This window comes from Aythya ferina (genome assembly GCF_964211825.1).
Source record: "Aythya ferina genome assembly, chromosome: 1".
In the NCBI taxonomy this organism is placed as follows: Eukaryota; Metazoa; Chordata; class Aves; order Anseriformes; family Anatidae; genus Aythya; species Aythya ferina.
In genome coordinates, this window is record NC_140296.1 from 205,676,206 (window position 1) to 205,691,111 (window position 14,906).

The 14,906-nt window shown below is 48.7% G+C and overlaps 1 long non-coding RNA gene across 1 annotated transcript; it reads left to right on the forward strand.

Moving 5' to 3' along the window:
• Positions 1 to 1,275: 1,275 nt before the first annotated feature.
• On the forward strand, positions 1,276 to 14,323 carry LOC311429224. The gene is made up of 2 exons (XR_014688185.1): positions 1,276 to 1,353; positions 9,126 to 14,323. It is a non-coding gene; the product is annotated as an uncharacterized lncRNA (long non-coding RNA).
• Positions 14,324 to 14,906: the final 583 nt, after the last annotated feature.

The window sequence follows — 14,906 nt, forward strand, 5'->3', positions numbered from 1 at the left end:
AGATCTTTTTGCCAAAAGTGTCTGGTCTAAAGGCAGACTTGCACCCCAGAGGAGATAAATCCAATTTCCAAGCAATGATAAACCATTACCTACTCTCTCTACTGGGACGATTAGGGCTGCCATTCCATGAGAGAGACCTTGTCCCAATATAACAGCCACTTTTCACAGAGGGGAAGGGCTGAAATGAGGGTAACTGGGATGTCACCCAAGGGGGACATGTCTCTTTATCTATCTGGGACAAACCAGGCGGGCGTCTGATAGCTTTTCAAGGCAGAATTTGTGGGGTTTGCTAGCCAATGCCTGTCTAGCCAAAACATCTGCTGTTCCCCAGCACTATCAGAATTTAAGATCGTGTTGTAAAGAGTTTACACAGTGGTTTTACACTGGGACACTGCAAACCTCAGCAAGGGACTGTGGCCTGTGAGAGTCCACTCATCTCACCCCAAGCAGGAGATGAAAATCCCACCTTCCTCTTTCACCTGGTTTCATGATGCTGCTCTTTTTTTATTATTATTATTTTTTGTCAGGGGAGAGGGAAAAGCCTGCAAAAGCCAGAGGAGAAAGGGGTCGGGGAGGCGGCTCTGTGAGGGGAGCCACAGCCTTGGCCCCATGCCCTCACCCTGGGTCACATCCCAGCTCGCACCACATTTAAAACACTTGTGTGTGTATTTTGACAGAGTGTCTGAGGCACGTTTTTTAGACCATAGCTTGTTTCCAAAGTTTATTTTTTTCAGTTTTAGGGGGAGATTAAGGGGGGGGGGGGGTTCTCCTCCATCAACCCAGCGATTTCTGCCTCCTTCCAACGAAAGGGACGCGGCTACCCTCCGGAGGGGGGGGCGTGAGACACTGGCTTTTACTTCACTGAGGTGAAAAGAAAGATGAAAAAGGGAGGAAAGTGAACACAACACTTTATTTAGGAACCAGGCACCAGCCCCGTGCCTCAGTTTCCCCTCCCCGCGCTCCCCCCCCGTCAGGCGGGCACCAGGGGGCGCTGCCCTCAGCCTTCCCCCCGCCCCTCTCTTAATCCCGCCCCCTCGTCTCCTAGCAACGCCCCCCTCCCGCCGCGCTGATTGGCTGCCGCCGGCACCGCCGCCATTTTCAAACCGCTGAGGCGCCGCCGGGACCGGCGCCGCCGCCGCCATTTTGTGCCGGGCTGAAGCGGCGCCGCTGAGCCCCGGAGGGTCCCGTTCCCCGTCTCCCCCCCCTCTCTTTTTCCCCGAGTAGCACCATGGAGGCCGAGCCCACGGGCCTGAAACCCCCTCGGCGGAGACGGGGCAGGGCCAGTGCAGGGCCCCGCGCCAGCCGTTCGCCCCCGGCGGCCAGCACCCCCGGTGGGGCCGCGTCGTGCAGCCGGTAGGAGCCGCGATCCCTCCCCGTAACCCCCCTCAGGGGCTGGAGCCCACCCGTGGGTGTTGTGAGGGGGAATCTCTTCAGTCCTTTAGGGACTCTGTCCTTCAGGGCACCCCTCTGGTTTATGGGTGAATCCCCCCCGCTTATATGGGATCCCTGTCCCCTACCTCATGAGGGGAGTTTTGTTGGATCTAGGGAATCCACTGCCCTCCCACCTTATAAAATAGGGATTTAAGGATGTTTTCTCCCCTCCTGCTGGCTTTTTGTCCTGTCTTATAAAGTGATCTGGGTTTAAGGGTTCCCTGAGTGTCCTGTAATTGGTCGTGGGGTATCATAGTGCCCCATTTTATACTGTAAAGTGTGGGGGGGACCCTTTCTTCAGGTCATAACTCATTTCCTTGCCTGTTCCTGACCCATTAGAGGGGTAGCTGATCCTATTTCCATCCTTGTGTCCTAAGCGGGCCCTAGACTTCTGTGAAAAAGTCTTTCTCCTCTGGCTGGGGGCAGGGGGAGTTGTTAAGGGCAATGGAGTTTGGGGCTGCTTTGTGGGGTCTGGGCTCTCTGGGGAGGGTTGGAGTGGGACAGGTCCCTCTTGGAGGGCTCAGCCAAGCCTTGGGCTTTTACTCTGATTTTTAAATCCCTCTGTGCATCATCTATTACTGGTATTTCAATACGTTGGATCTGGGAGACCTTTCTCAAGACCACCCCGTGGAAGAAACCATTATGTCATAAACTAACCCAAGGTCAGCTTATCGGTGTTGACCCTGATAATGAGACCTGGATGTGTTCGTGGGCAGTAGTTGACCCAGGTGACCCAACTCCTGACTCATATCTAGATAAACCCAGGGTGATCAGTGGAGATTTCTGCTTTTTATTACCCTCGAGGTTAGGAAATGACTTCCTCTAGGGGTCTCTCCCTCAGTGCTGTGGTTATTTGTGCCTTGTGTGGGACTCCAGCCCTTTGCATCCAAGCTTGGCAGCTGCTTTGTGCCCCAACTGTTCCTTGGGGATAATCTGGGGCAATCTGGGCAAATCTGTGTTTGAAACCTGTTGAAATGCCTCACAGCCAAAATGGATATTCTATTTTAAGTGACTTAAAATGAAAGCAAGGTGGATGTTGGTGAGCTCGCTTTTCATATTGGCTAGTTCTAGTAACCGTTGTGTCTTCTGGATGGCAGAACGCTTCGACAAACTTCAGAAATAAATGCTTTTTGTAGAAATAGGCTGCATTACGATCGTGATGATCAAATTGTGGCTCCTTAATTACTGCCCTAGAGAAGCGTGGAGTAATTGAAGGCTTCAGCATCTCGGTGAGGTGATGAAACACACCGGCAAGGTTTGGTCAGTCATGCATTGCTCTGTGAGTTGAAGTTGCTGGCCTGAGAATGACAGGGAGGCTTAGCCAGCAGGGAATTTGGGAGGTCTCCAGTCCAGCTCTTGCTTAAAAGATGAAAAACTTCCAATTCCTGCATCCCAGCCCCGCCACCAGCTCGGGGTGCTCCAGTTGGTGGTGGCTCCTGTCCTGGGAGGCCCAAAGCTGTGGTTTTGCCATCCCAGTAGTGGAGAGCAAACCACTTGGAACATTCAATGTAAATTGTTTAATCCCTTCCACTCTGGAGAGCTGGCAAGCTACAACAGAGAGAGGGAATAAGCATCCAGAAGCAGGTCTCATTGCTTTTTCTTTAATTACTTTAACCAGATACACGAAAATGTCTTATTTCTGAGTGGTTCTGCTGCAGGGCTGGATCCCTGAGCTTGAAACCAGGCTGACTTTGTGAGGTTAGGGGGCGATTTTCCCCTTTTTGGCTGTCACTGCCCCTATCCACCTGCTGCAGCCAGCGTGGGCACCTCAGATTTGGGGCTCTTCTGGATGTAAATGTCACAAGCCAGGGCACTGAATGCTGCTAGGTCCATGGAAGAACCCCTCTGAGTGCTTCAGCAAAGCCCCTGCTCCCCAGCCAAGCGCTTCCACACCAGAATTTAAATATTTTTAAACTTATGCACCAAGGATTGCCTCTCCCCCAGCTGATTTGCCCTGCACACCCAGGCGTGAAGCAGCTCTTTGTCTCCAGCCCTGTAACCTGACCACAGGGGAGGAGTCCCCTGCCCACCCGGCTGATTTTAGGCAAATATCTCTCCAGGCACAAACAGCTCCAGTTGCAGGCCTGGGGCCTCTGCTTGAAAGCCTGAGAATGCACGAAATACATCCAGCGGGGTTTGAGGGCGAGGTAATCTCCTTTATTAGCCGCGTCCCCTCGCGCCCGCTGCCTTGCTGTTGCACCCTTAGACCCTCACGGCTGTGACATTCCTGAGCAGCCTCAAACTGGCCAAGTTTGTTTTTTAAAGTGTTCGTTTCCCCTTTTTTAGACAGTGACTTCATGCAACTGGGGATATTTCCTCTAAGGGCTGTGATCTGGGGGCTGCTTTAAAGTCTTTATTTTCCCTTTTTATCTTCTCCCCCCCCCCCAGCAGTGTTGCGTGATGGTGTGAATCATGATTAAAATGCCATCAGAAGAGGTAATTTCTCTGAGCAGAGAAATTAGGAGTGTGCCCACAGCTCTCCTGAGGTGGGAGAGGAGGATGGATTTACCAGGAAGACTTTTTGCTCTGCTGGCAGCTGGTTTCTGACCCAGAATCAGGGGCAGTGTTGCTCTGAACCTTGTGTCCCTGGCTTTGGTAGCTAGAAAGCAGCAAAGAAACTGCAGGCAGGCTGCTGGGATGGGTGCAAGAAACCTCATTGGGGGTTCGTTTGCGTTTTAATCTTGTTCCCAGCTTCACTTATCTAGTGCTGGGGTGAATCCAGGTGAGGCTGACAGCTCAGGGGCATGGTATCTCCGCTGAGGTAACACAAATAAAGCAGTGAGGCCTCTCTCCTGCCCCAGACACACTATTTAACCCCGACTTACATCTCTCATAATCTCCTGCCAAGCTGCAGGAGGCTGGCACCGGGAAGGAGCAGCCTCCAGCAGGGGTGTCCCAGGAGACAGGTACCTCCAACCACATAAACCCGTGATGTTTTCTTGTCCTTTGCCCAAAATCTAACAGTTCTGATACCCAGAAGCATTCTGCAGCTTTCCTCCTGCAAAAGCAGCCGGAGGTGGTGGCGCAGGATCACACGGAGCCCTTGGGGTCTGGAGCAGGCTGGCTGGTGTTGGGTAAAGAAAGCAGCAGGACAAACAGCTGCTGCCTGGAGAGATGAGCAGGGGAGGCTGGCAAAGGAGCTTGGCAGAGCAGCAGCAGGTGCCTGGCTGAGTTTTCTATTGAGCCAGCACCCGAAAAAGCAAAGCTTTGCGTTCAGGCAGTGGCTAAACCGTTTTCCCCTCTGGCCACGGGGTTGCTGAATTGGGAACAGGGCAGATTTTCATGGTGGCCTCTCGCTGAAGAGGTGCTGTGCAGAGCAGGAGCCTTCCCTGCAGCCCCGTGGGAGGCTCCTCAGGAGGAGGCTTCCCAGCAGAGATGGCAGCAGCGAATCTGCTTGTCCGCACAGGAGCATGAGGCTTACAGACAGCTGAAGAGAGTCCTTCCCAGATGATGTTTACATATTTAAAAAAGCTTTTTAAATCCTCTGTGATCACCCACTTGTTGTGCACGGTTTACTGCGAGCTCTTCATTCAGTTTGTGTTTATTCGCGGCGCACACGGAGCCTATTTCAAGGCAGTCGTTTGTTGGCCTGTGAGCTAACACGACGTGGTTTTGATGGCGATACCTCTTTCTTCTCCCTAATTATGGCTTTTCTGCAGTGAGCGTTTGCTTGCTCTTGATCTCTGGCGTGATTAAAGCCTGTATTCCAGCAGACTTTCTTGGGCTGGTAAAATAATAATGAAGAGCGCAAACCTGCACCGTCCCTTACCATTATCACTTCAAAGTTAGCACAAATGGAAACTTTTTGCTGCGCTGAAGAAGGTAGTTATTAAAATGCATCGCTTCAGCATAATTGGAAGCTACAGCGCAGCTTTCAGAAAATGTCTAGAGGCTCTCATGTTACCACTGTTTTACTCCAAAAGCAGGCTGTGTCTGGGTCTGAGCGTGTTCCAGGCACGGTATGCAAATACGCGTCCACTTCAGTCGCTTGTGCTGCCACGGGCCCTAAATGTGAAGTTTTTTGGGAGATGGGTGATGCTGCAAGGAGCACAGACACCTGAACCGTGTCCAGGCCTCAGCCTGAAACTGCTTTAAGAAAATGTTGATACTGGGGCAGCAGTACACAAAAATCCAACCAGGACGAGTTTTTTTTTAAGGCTTAAGATCTTGCTTGTGTGTCCTTTACTTGTGTTTTCATCTCTTCTTTGTGCAAGAGCTCTGCAACATTCCAACAGCTGGAAGAGGGCTGGGAAGAAAGTACCTCAAAAACTAAGGGGCATTTATATATTATATATTTATAAACACATTTATATATTTTATATAGTATATTTTAGTTACTAGCTGGTTTCTTCCTGTATAAACTGTTGTTAATTTGTTTTTAGTGAAATATCTAGTAGCTTTTTATAGTTATTTTCATCTTTCCCTGTGCTCAGAGTGTCTGAAAACTTCTTGAAATCCAGGATAGTGTTCTTGCAGCAAACTGGAATGAAAGCCTGACCCCAGTGGACACCTACTAACGCCTGCTGGTGCGAGGGAACTGCCTTGAACCTGGTGTTTTCCTGCAAGGAACAAAGGTGTGAGCACACCTGACTAGTTACAGCTCTGGAGAATTGTTCCCTTTTGGTAGGACGTGCTAAACTTATTAAAGCATGGGCAGAGAGAGTAAAAGGAGCTGAAGTTCACCCTTCGTGCACTTCCAGTGGCCTCTGCACAAATATCTAGGAAATGCTGCTAGCACCCGTGGAGCCTCCTTCCCCATGGTGTGCTCTCAGTTCCTGGGTGTTAAGGAAGAAGAAAAGACCTGTAAAATATCCAAAACCTGCTTTTTCTAAAACGTGGCACTGCTGCTTTCCTAAACTCCATGGCAAATGCCCCCAGCCAGTTATTAAAACCGAGGGCAGCTTTCAGCCCTCAGCTTCCCTTTATGTGAACGTTGACGGGGAGCAACACCAGGCTCTTAATTCTCTTAATTACTACGTGCTGATGATAGCCTGACTTGTTATTGTCTTGTAAAACAGAAGTCATGCTACACTTACCAAATAATTATCTTTACTCACAAACGATTATCCTCAGCATCCATTTGCTTAATCCTAGCTATTAGTGCTGCAATTAATATTTGCAGGGCAAGCTCATCACAGATGCCTTGCAGAAGGCACCCATCAGATAAGGAGCTCGCGGTGGAGGGAGATGAAAGGTTTTTGAGCCCAGCCAGCTTCAGGCCTGTGAGTCAAAAGATAAGGCTAGCATCTCCTGATAACGTGGCCCCTTGATGATAACGATCCCTTCAGTGCCTCGGCACCCAGTGAAATAATTTTTCCCCAAAAAGGGGTGTTTTGAACTCTAGGTATCTCCTCTGGCCTTGCTGTAGGTAAAGGTTGGTGTGATGGAGAGAAGACCTTGCTCTTCTGCTCCTTACCTAAAAGTAGGTGCAGTTTTTCTTAAGAAAACAAAAAGATTTATCAAATGCACTTTTAACAACTGGTGGTTGTGATGGTTGATCTGAAATACGCTTTGGAAAGAGGAGGTGAAAATCAATGGCACGGTTGGTCTCGGTAAAATGTAAAGAGCTTTATGAAACGAGTAGCCCTGCTTCTGCAGGGAAAGGCTGAGAAAAATAAACTAATTCTTACAGTCCTGCTCATCTGGCCAGGAGAGGATGGACTCCAAACAAGGAGAATCATTTTACTGAACTCTTACAAATGAGTTGCAATGCAGGCATCTTCCTCAGTTATGTTGAGGAGGAGACTCTGCGTGTCTTGACTGCATCCTGTGGGCTCTCTGGTGCATTGGGGAGACTGAGACAACATAAAGGTGGTCTTTACCTTACATAAAGTCAGGGAAAGTGTTAAATCAGTGATAAAGCAGATAAAGGCCTGGTGTATCCAAACAGTGAGCAGAGTTTAGCTGTTGGGAAAGGCTCTATCTGTTTCCCCAAAGACTTTTTTTTTTGTTTTTGCATGAACAACAAGATTTTGACGTGTTTAAGCATGAGGTTCAAGTGATACTGAAGTAATCTTGCCTCCTGACTTGTAATCTCCTCACCTCTAGAAGCGTAGCAGACCTTGTCCTCGCATCTCTGCTGGGTGAGAAGGGATTGTAAGAACTTGAGCTCTAACCAGAATGTGGTTTTGCTTCTAGAGTTCAAGAGCTCAGATTGAAAAGAACTGGCAAGTTAGTTTGGCTCCATAAAGCATTTTCTAAATCAAAGTAGCAATGGAAAACGCAAAAACTGCCTGCAAAATCCTTTCCTGCCCAGGTGGACCCGTAAGGCTTCTGATTATCAAGTCACCTGGCATTTATTTTCATCTGCTGGTGTGCAGGTCTCCAGGTGGTAGCCAGCAAACCTCATGTTCTTGGTGGTGAAATCTCCAAGCGTGCTGGAGGAGCAGCGGGGCTCAATGCTCCCCACAGGGGGTGCTCCCTCCTGGTGTATTTAGATGCGAGGGAGTTTAATGCAGTGCTGGGCGTGTCACGTAGGGGCAGGATTGTTGTTAACCTCCAAAATTGTCTGTTGTGTGGATAGGCGAGCCTGTGTGGGGTGAAGAAGAGGCGTTCATGTGTCTGGGAGAAGGAGACAGCGCTGTTTTTACATTTATAGGATTTATGGGACATCTTCAACTTCTATTGTCAGTTCAAGCTTCCAGATTTTAGAGCTTTGCACACCTTTAAGGGTTTGCATTGTTCCCTTCCCTACTGAGCAAGTGCTGCTCTTCAGTTTGCCATCACAGCGGATGTCATGGCTTCCAGGTTCTGCTCTAACACAAAGCTTTTGCTTAATTCCTTTTGGTTTCAATTTTCTGAGCAGTAAAACCCAGCCCGTTAGTATTAAAATGCTGCTTCTTCCTCAGTGCTGAAGTTTTGAGAACCACTGACATGTGGAAGGATGTGAGCAAACGTCTTGGACCACTTTTGAGAAGTGCCAACGCAGAAGTCCTGCACTTGCTGAAGTCCCCTTCGGGTTTGCAGAAGTAATAAATCTGCCAAGCTGTTCCCATTCACAGGAGCAGTTTCTTTTATTACAATAATCCAAGAGAAATATAAAATAATTATTGACATCAGGGAGTATGGGGACATGGTTTAGAGCACTTTAGTGTGCGTGCTTAGTGGTTGCAGCCTGTGAATCTTTCTGTAGGAAGATGATGATTGTTTGAATTAGTGCTTGCTCATTAACTTAATTTTATAAATGCAGGATTCCCAAATTAGGGGCTCATCTTTGCTGGAGGCTGGGAGGAAGGCAACTGTTGGTATTTGATTTTAAAATGTGTAAATATACGTTCACTGTTATATAAATACATATTTTTATGTAAAAATAGATTCTTTTATATAGAGTGTTAGGTGGTAACCGTGGAAGTGGTATCTTTTGGTGGTTGTAGAGGGTGTTGGTGCTTGTGGCAGTAAGCAGACGGCTCGGGAGCCTCTGGAAGTACCTGAGTGAGGCCTGCAGGTGGAAGACAGCTTGGGCTGTGAAGCTGGGGTGAACCTGGAATCACCCAATTTCTTCTGCAACTTATTGTGCTGAGAAGTTGTCTTTGTTTGATTTCTCTCCTTTGGGAATACTCGGTGGGCTTTCCAGCAATGCTTTTCTTTTTAAATCTTAGTGCTTTTTTTCAAAGCAATGCACACATAAATACACAACCTTGCTGAAACTGATAGCAAAATTCCTAGTAAATTCCCAGATTTTACCCTATTTACAGGAATTTACCCCAGAGTGCTTTGTCCAACGGATTCATTTCAAGTGCCAATCCATTTGCAAGTCGCAGTAACTTCGCATCGTGGCTGACTCGCAAGGATTTCCTCTCTGGATACTGGAAAAACTTCACCCTTCCCATTAAAGCTTGTTTTCTAGCTCTGTTATCAGTTGGCTGAAGATGCTTCTCGTCTTCATTTTTTCCCTTTCCTCCCTTCTCTTCCTTTCCTGTCAGATCTGCCAGTATGTTTTATGCTTTCGTTTCTGCATCAGCTTTGAGTCTGCTATCATCTGTGTGCTTGCTCTGAAGAAACGGCAGGAAACACAGGGTTTCTGCTGAGTATCAAACCCCTGAAGCGATGAAACTTAAAGGAAAATTTCGACATGCCTGAGAAAGGAAAAGAGTGATAAAGGCAGCCCTGAGAATAATTTGTGGAAGGAAGAACTCTTCCCAGAAAGGAATGCGATAGCAAGAGACGAACAAACTGGGAAGTAGCGGGGTGAGAGAAAGAGAAAATTTCATAAAATGATGTTTCTAAAAAATAATTAATGAGGAGGAAGCTCCTGGTGCTGCTGCTGAGATAAAGCAGTTAACTGGGATCGAAAAGCTTTTTCCACCCCAATTATAAATCAGTGGAATGAAGATTAGACAGTACTTAAAAAAAAAAAAAAAAAATCATATGAATAGTTCCTGGGGATCCTGATGAAATTTCATTACTTGTGTTCCTTTTATCCTGCTAATGCTTGTCTGCTCTTTGAGTTGAAATAAGTGTTCAGAACACGCTGAATCCTTATTTGAATTTCAAAATTCTGCACTCAAGTAACAGGAATTCCTGTTTGCATGGGAGCTGTTCCTGAAGATAGTGTATTTCACACAGCGTGGGTCCTTGTTTAGTGTCTGTAGGGCGAAGCTGGTGCCTTCACTGCTGTAATCGAAGGGTCTGCTAAAAACCTGACGTGTGAGTGAACACTAGAATCACTTTATGTGCTAGATGAAGCTACAGACATCTCCACGCTAAAGCAAAGCTTTAAAATACTCCAAATTAGGAAATAATCCTCCATGCAATGGAGAGCCATGAAGTGAGCCTTTGGTAAATGAGGTAGAAGAACACAAAATATCAGTTTTGGTCCTCGCAGCCACTTGTAGGCAGCAGTTTTGTTGTGACTTTGTCACCTCCTGACAAGCCCTGAACACAAAGGCTGCAGGGATGAGTTTAGGAATCAGGTTGGTCTTCCAAACTAAACCCTGACACACCATTAGTGTACTCAGGGAGGTGGAGAAAACAGCAGGTGATGGTTTGCTTCCAAACAGTGTTTTAAACGGTCATTAACTTCGTCCTCCTAGCTGCACATCTTCATTTTTGTACAGCTTTTGTGCTCAGCAGGGCAAACTTCAGCAGTCCCTGGAAAGCAGCCACAATTTCACATAGCATTGACTTGCCTAAATACTTACCTTGTGCTTCTCACTGTTTAAGTCTTGCAGCTTTGTTGATTCAGTTCAACCTCCCGCCTTTGCTGGGAGAAGCAAAGGAATTAGAGGTTGTCAGTAAATCTCTTCAAGGCCACCGTGCTACAGGGCTGGTGGTCCCCCGGTTACCACATCCTGGTGAGAGGGGAAGCACCTCATTAAGCGTTTAACATAATTGCGAGCAATTGTCTGAGCAAACCTTCAGCTTTACCTGCAAATGGTCAGGGAGGCAGGCTTGATCACAGGCCTTGGCTTCCTGCTGCCTTGCCCTCCTCGGGCAATTTCATTGAGGGTTCCTTTGAAGTCTTCCCAGAAATTAAGGCTGGGACGGACCGGACACCCTCCCAGCAGCCTTTTAAGAGGGAGGGAAGAGTCATGGATTATCTCAGACCTCTCGGATGCTTGGATGGGTCCCAGGTGGACAAGACAATTTTTGTTCCTTGCGCAGAACCCCGTATTTTTCAACAACTTCTCCAAAAGAGGCATTTACACCCGCGAGCAGGGGTGTAAAACACATCCGTGCAGCCACGGCCTTGCAGGCTCCGTGTTGCAACCCTCATCCCTGCCCTATTTGGACGCTTTGCTGCTCACCTTTATTCTCCGTGTTTGTTTTGGGGCAGCCGTGGCAAACAGACAGCAGAAAAGGCTCGGAGCTAGGAACGTGATTAGAATTGCAAATCTGGGGCCGCCCTGCCTGACGCGGAGGAGGAACACCAACCTTGGCTGAAGCCTCCTGCGTGTTTTAGCAAGTCGCTCCAAGGACTGGTGGTGAAGGAGCCTGGCTTCGTTTGGAGCTGGCCTGTGCCTGGACGGCTTTTTTAGCCTCACCTCCATGGCTGAGGCTGTTCAGGGCGTGTAAATAAGACAGAGAGGTTTAAAAAGCAAAATGTGTGGAATTTGAGTCTGGGGAACGGCGGCAAGGTCTGTTAGGAAGGGCATAAAGCAATAAATCAGCTTACCCACTGCTGGGGGGGTTTGAGACATCCTGGGCTATTTTATCCTGTCCTAGGATAAAAGCAGAGACTCCAAAACCACTGCAAATGGAGCTTCAGGGAAAGCTTTCAGACTCCTTTTTCAGCCTCTTCAAGAACTGCCAAGCACGCAATGAAATCGTCTTCCTCTAGGTGTCACCTCTGGATCGGGAAACAGCTCTCCCTTCACTCTCACCCCAAGGCACAACCCGAGTCTTTGAATCTGAGCTGAATATTTACACTAAATTGTCCGGCTGGGCTACATTTGGAATTAATTTAACTGCACCGAGTCCAATGGTTAGTGCTTCCCCACCCGGGATAAAGGGAAGTAACTTGACTGCTACCGATGAGCGTCCTTTTTCCACTCCCCACACAATTAATAGTCATTGATGACACGCTGGCTGCTGACCGTGTCCTTTTCCTAAACCATTTGAGCTCGGTGAGATCTAAAATGACTCGGGGAGGAGGAAAGCAAGCGGGGAACCGAAGCACGTGAGCCCGTGGGGGCATGTGGGTGGTCTGGAGCAGGAACACAGCAGGGCCGCGAGCGTTCATCACCTGTCTCCTCACTTAAAAGCTCTTCTGTGAAGTTCCCTGGGTGGTTCCAGGTTTGCTGACAGCCCAGAATATGTTTGTCTCCAGCATCAGAGAGACCACAGAAGCCTGGTGCATGGAGTTAAGCTCATTTCCCACCCACACACACATAAAAAAAGGTCTTAAGACTCTGCAACTGCTTCTCTATCAGTTTAAACCTCTCGCTGCGAGGTTTCCCAGCGAGCTGAAGTGGCTGAATTTCCATGTTTGTGTTTTTTTAACGGCAGTTGCGTTCAGGAGTCCCTGAAACTGGCTGGAAAACATCACCCAGAGCACTCTGAAGCGCTCACTAATTAATTAGCCCAGACTCGAGGTCCTGTATGACTGTCGTTTGCATTCGTTTAGTTTCGGGGGACTTTGCACTTCGCAGGGCGATCTTTCGAAAGGAGCAGCTGGTGTTGTTATAACTCTTTTACAGAGGGCTCGGCCCCGAAACTCGGAGCAGTTAGCGACAGACGGAGGCTGCTGCAGAAGCGCTGCCTTTCAGCGAGGTGTCTGCTAACCACAACACAGCCCAGCCTCTGGCTCGCCCACCCAGCTGCTGGAGGTGTCACATCCCCTTCCCTGAGGTGCTTTATATCGCTCAGATGGGTCAGGGTTTTATCTTGTGCCCCATCAGCAGGTGGGGAAGAAGCACTCCCCGTAGCAGGGAAGCGCTGAGATGCGCGGTGCTGTCGGTGCAACGGTCCTTATCGATGCATCAGGCCCTTTATTTTTACTGAGCCCAGTTTAAAAACATTACGTGGGGTGTTGCTGCCTCCAATTTCAGCTGACTAAAGCATCTCCCAGGTGGGTTTTGATGTTGAATTTGCTCCTGATCATCTCTTTGCATCGAGCACACGTGGCGGGGCCGTTGCAATGCTGATTCATACACAGAAGGGGGCGGATTCAGGATTGCTCTGGAACTGCTCTAAGCTCCCTTTGTCTAAAGAGTTGCTTTAGGATAATCTGTAGGAGAGACACGGTAATCTTTGTACTAACTGTCCAAGAATGTTCTCCAGAACATGAATAACCACGGGCTGAGCCGAGTGAGCTTTAATAACGGGTTTCCTGTGGTCACGTCTAGCAGACTTTCTCTCCTCTGAAGACCAGCTGCGCTTTCTAGCGAGGTGCTGTCAGCTTCCCTTGCGCTCAGAGGTTTATTTTGCGTGGGGGTGGTTTGTTTGTTTGCTGTAATAACTGGGAACGGCTACGGTGCGTCTATTAAAACCTCATTCCTGCTCTGCTTCAGGCTTGAAGACAGACTCCAGGTGTATTTGTGCTTGTCCCGTGGAAAGAGATTAGAGACTCGTGGCTGAGCTCTCCTCCCCTTCTCATCCTGCTAGCTCATGCGGCTGCCTTGGCCGCCGAGCAGCGGCCTTTCCCTGCCAGCATCCATAAAATTATCCCTGGAGGCAGCAGTTCCTTGTCTGCTGTAGCATCTGCGTTTTCCCTGATTTCTTAATCCCTCGCTGTATTGTTTTGTCTGAGTTTCGAGCTCTCTTCCTCTCCTTGCAGGGCTGTCATTACTCTGCTCCTTATCTGCTACTGCAACTCCCAGGGCCGCGTACAGCATCGGAGGCTGTCGTTTCCACCAAGAGCACCGAGGTCTAACCCCATATCTGCCTCCGTACACATGCAAACCGAGCTAAATTGGCCAGAGGAGGGGAAAAAGAAAGGATCTCCACCTGGAAATCACCTTCCAGGACTGGAACCGAGTCCTTTCAGAGCTGATGCTCCCCTCCTGCTTTCCCCATGGCAGGAGAGAGCCGAGGCTCAGGGTACAAAGCATCGTGAGGTGTGCTCCTCAGCACCTGCAGGGAGGGCTGAGAAGCGTCGTCGTGGTTTTATGGTGGGAGTTGTGGGGCTCCAGGCTTAGGTCAGGCACAGGCACCAGCCTTTCGGCCCTATATCAGCCATGCCCCGCTGCTGAGGCGCCCAAAATGCTGCGTGAGAAGCGAAGCTGCAGCCTCCAAATTCCCTGTTGGGGAAAAAAAGGTTGTTAAAGGTTAAAATAGTTTGAAGAGGGGTGGTCTCCCCGAAAGGAGACGAGTGCCTTGCCCAAGCGTAGAGGGTGCGCTAGGTGAAGTGCTTCAAATGAAGTTAATAAAACACTGCCAGCCTTGTTTGTGAAAATAAATCCTCCCGGGGTGGTTCCTGGCCTGTGTCAACCCTGCACGGGTCGATTTGTTACTGGCTGGCGGAGCTGCCTGGGCTATCAACGCTAAATGTGTTTACTTATCCTTACATTTAGGAAGAAAAGCATGAAAGGGACTGGCCCTTGGAAAAGTAAAAGCATTAAACAAGCTCTTTTGTACTAGCCAAGTACACCTTCAAGCCCTTGTAATGTTTAAATATTTCAAATGTGAAGTCACTCAGGGCTGCCTTACCACCCACTGCCTGAGCTCTGTTTCTCTTACAGCCTTACCCTTAAATTGTGTAGACATTACATTAGGCAGCTCCACCCTGCAGCCGTTTCCTGCCCGGCTCCTCGCTCCTTGCTTTTTTCCCATTATTTTCCCTCTTGTCTCCTTTTCTGTTTTTCCTACAGCTCCGATTTTTTTTAATTTATTTTTTTTTTGGAGTCTAGGAACTAGGCTCGCAGTTCCTAGACTGCTGCCTGCCCCAATCTCTCCCTCCCTTGGGGCTTTTCTCCTGCGTGGGATCAGCGCTAATCGCCTCCAGAGCGATGCGGGGCGTCTTTTTATAGCCCTGCCAAAGATGAGGAGGAGGAGATGAACTTTCTTAAGAACATAAGAGCTGCTTCAGCCCCAGC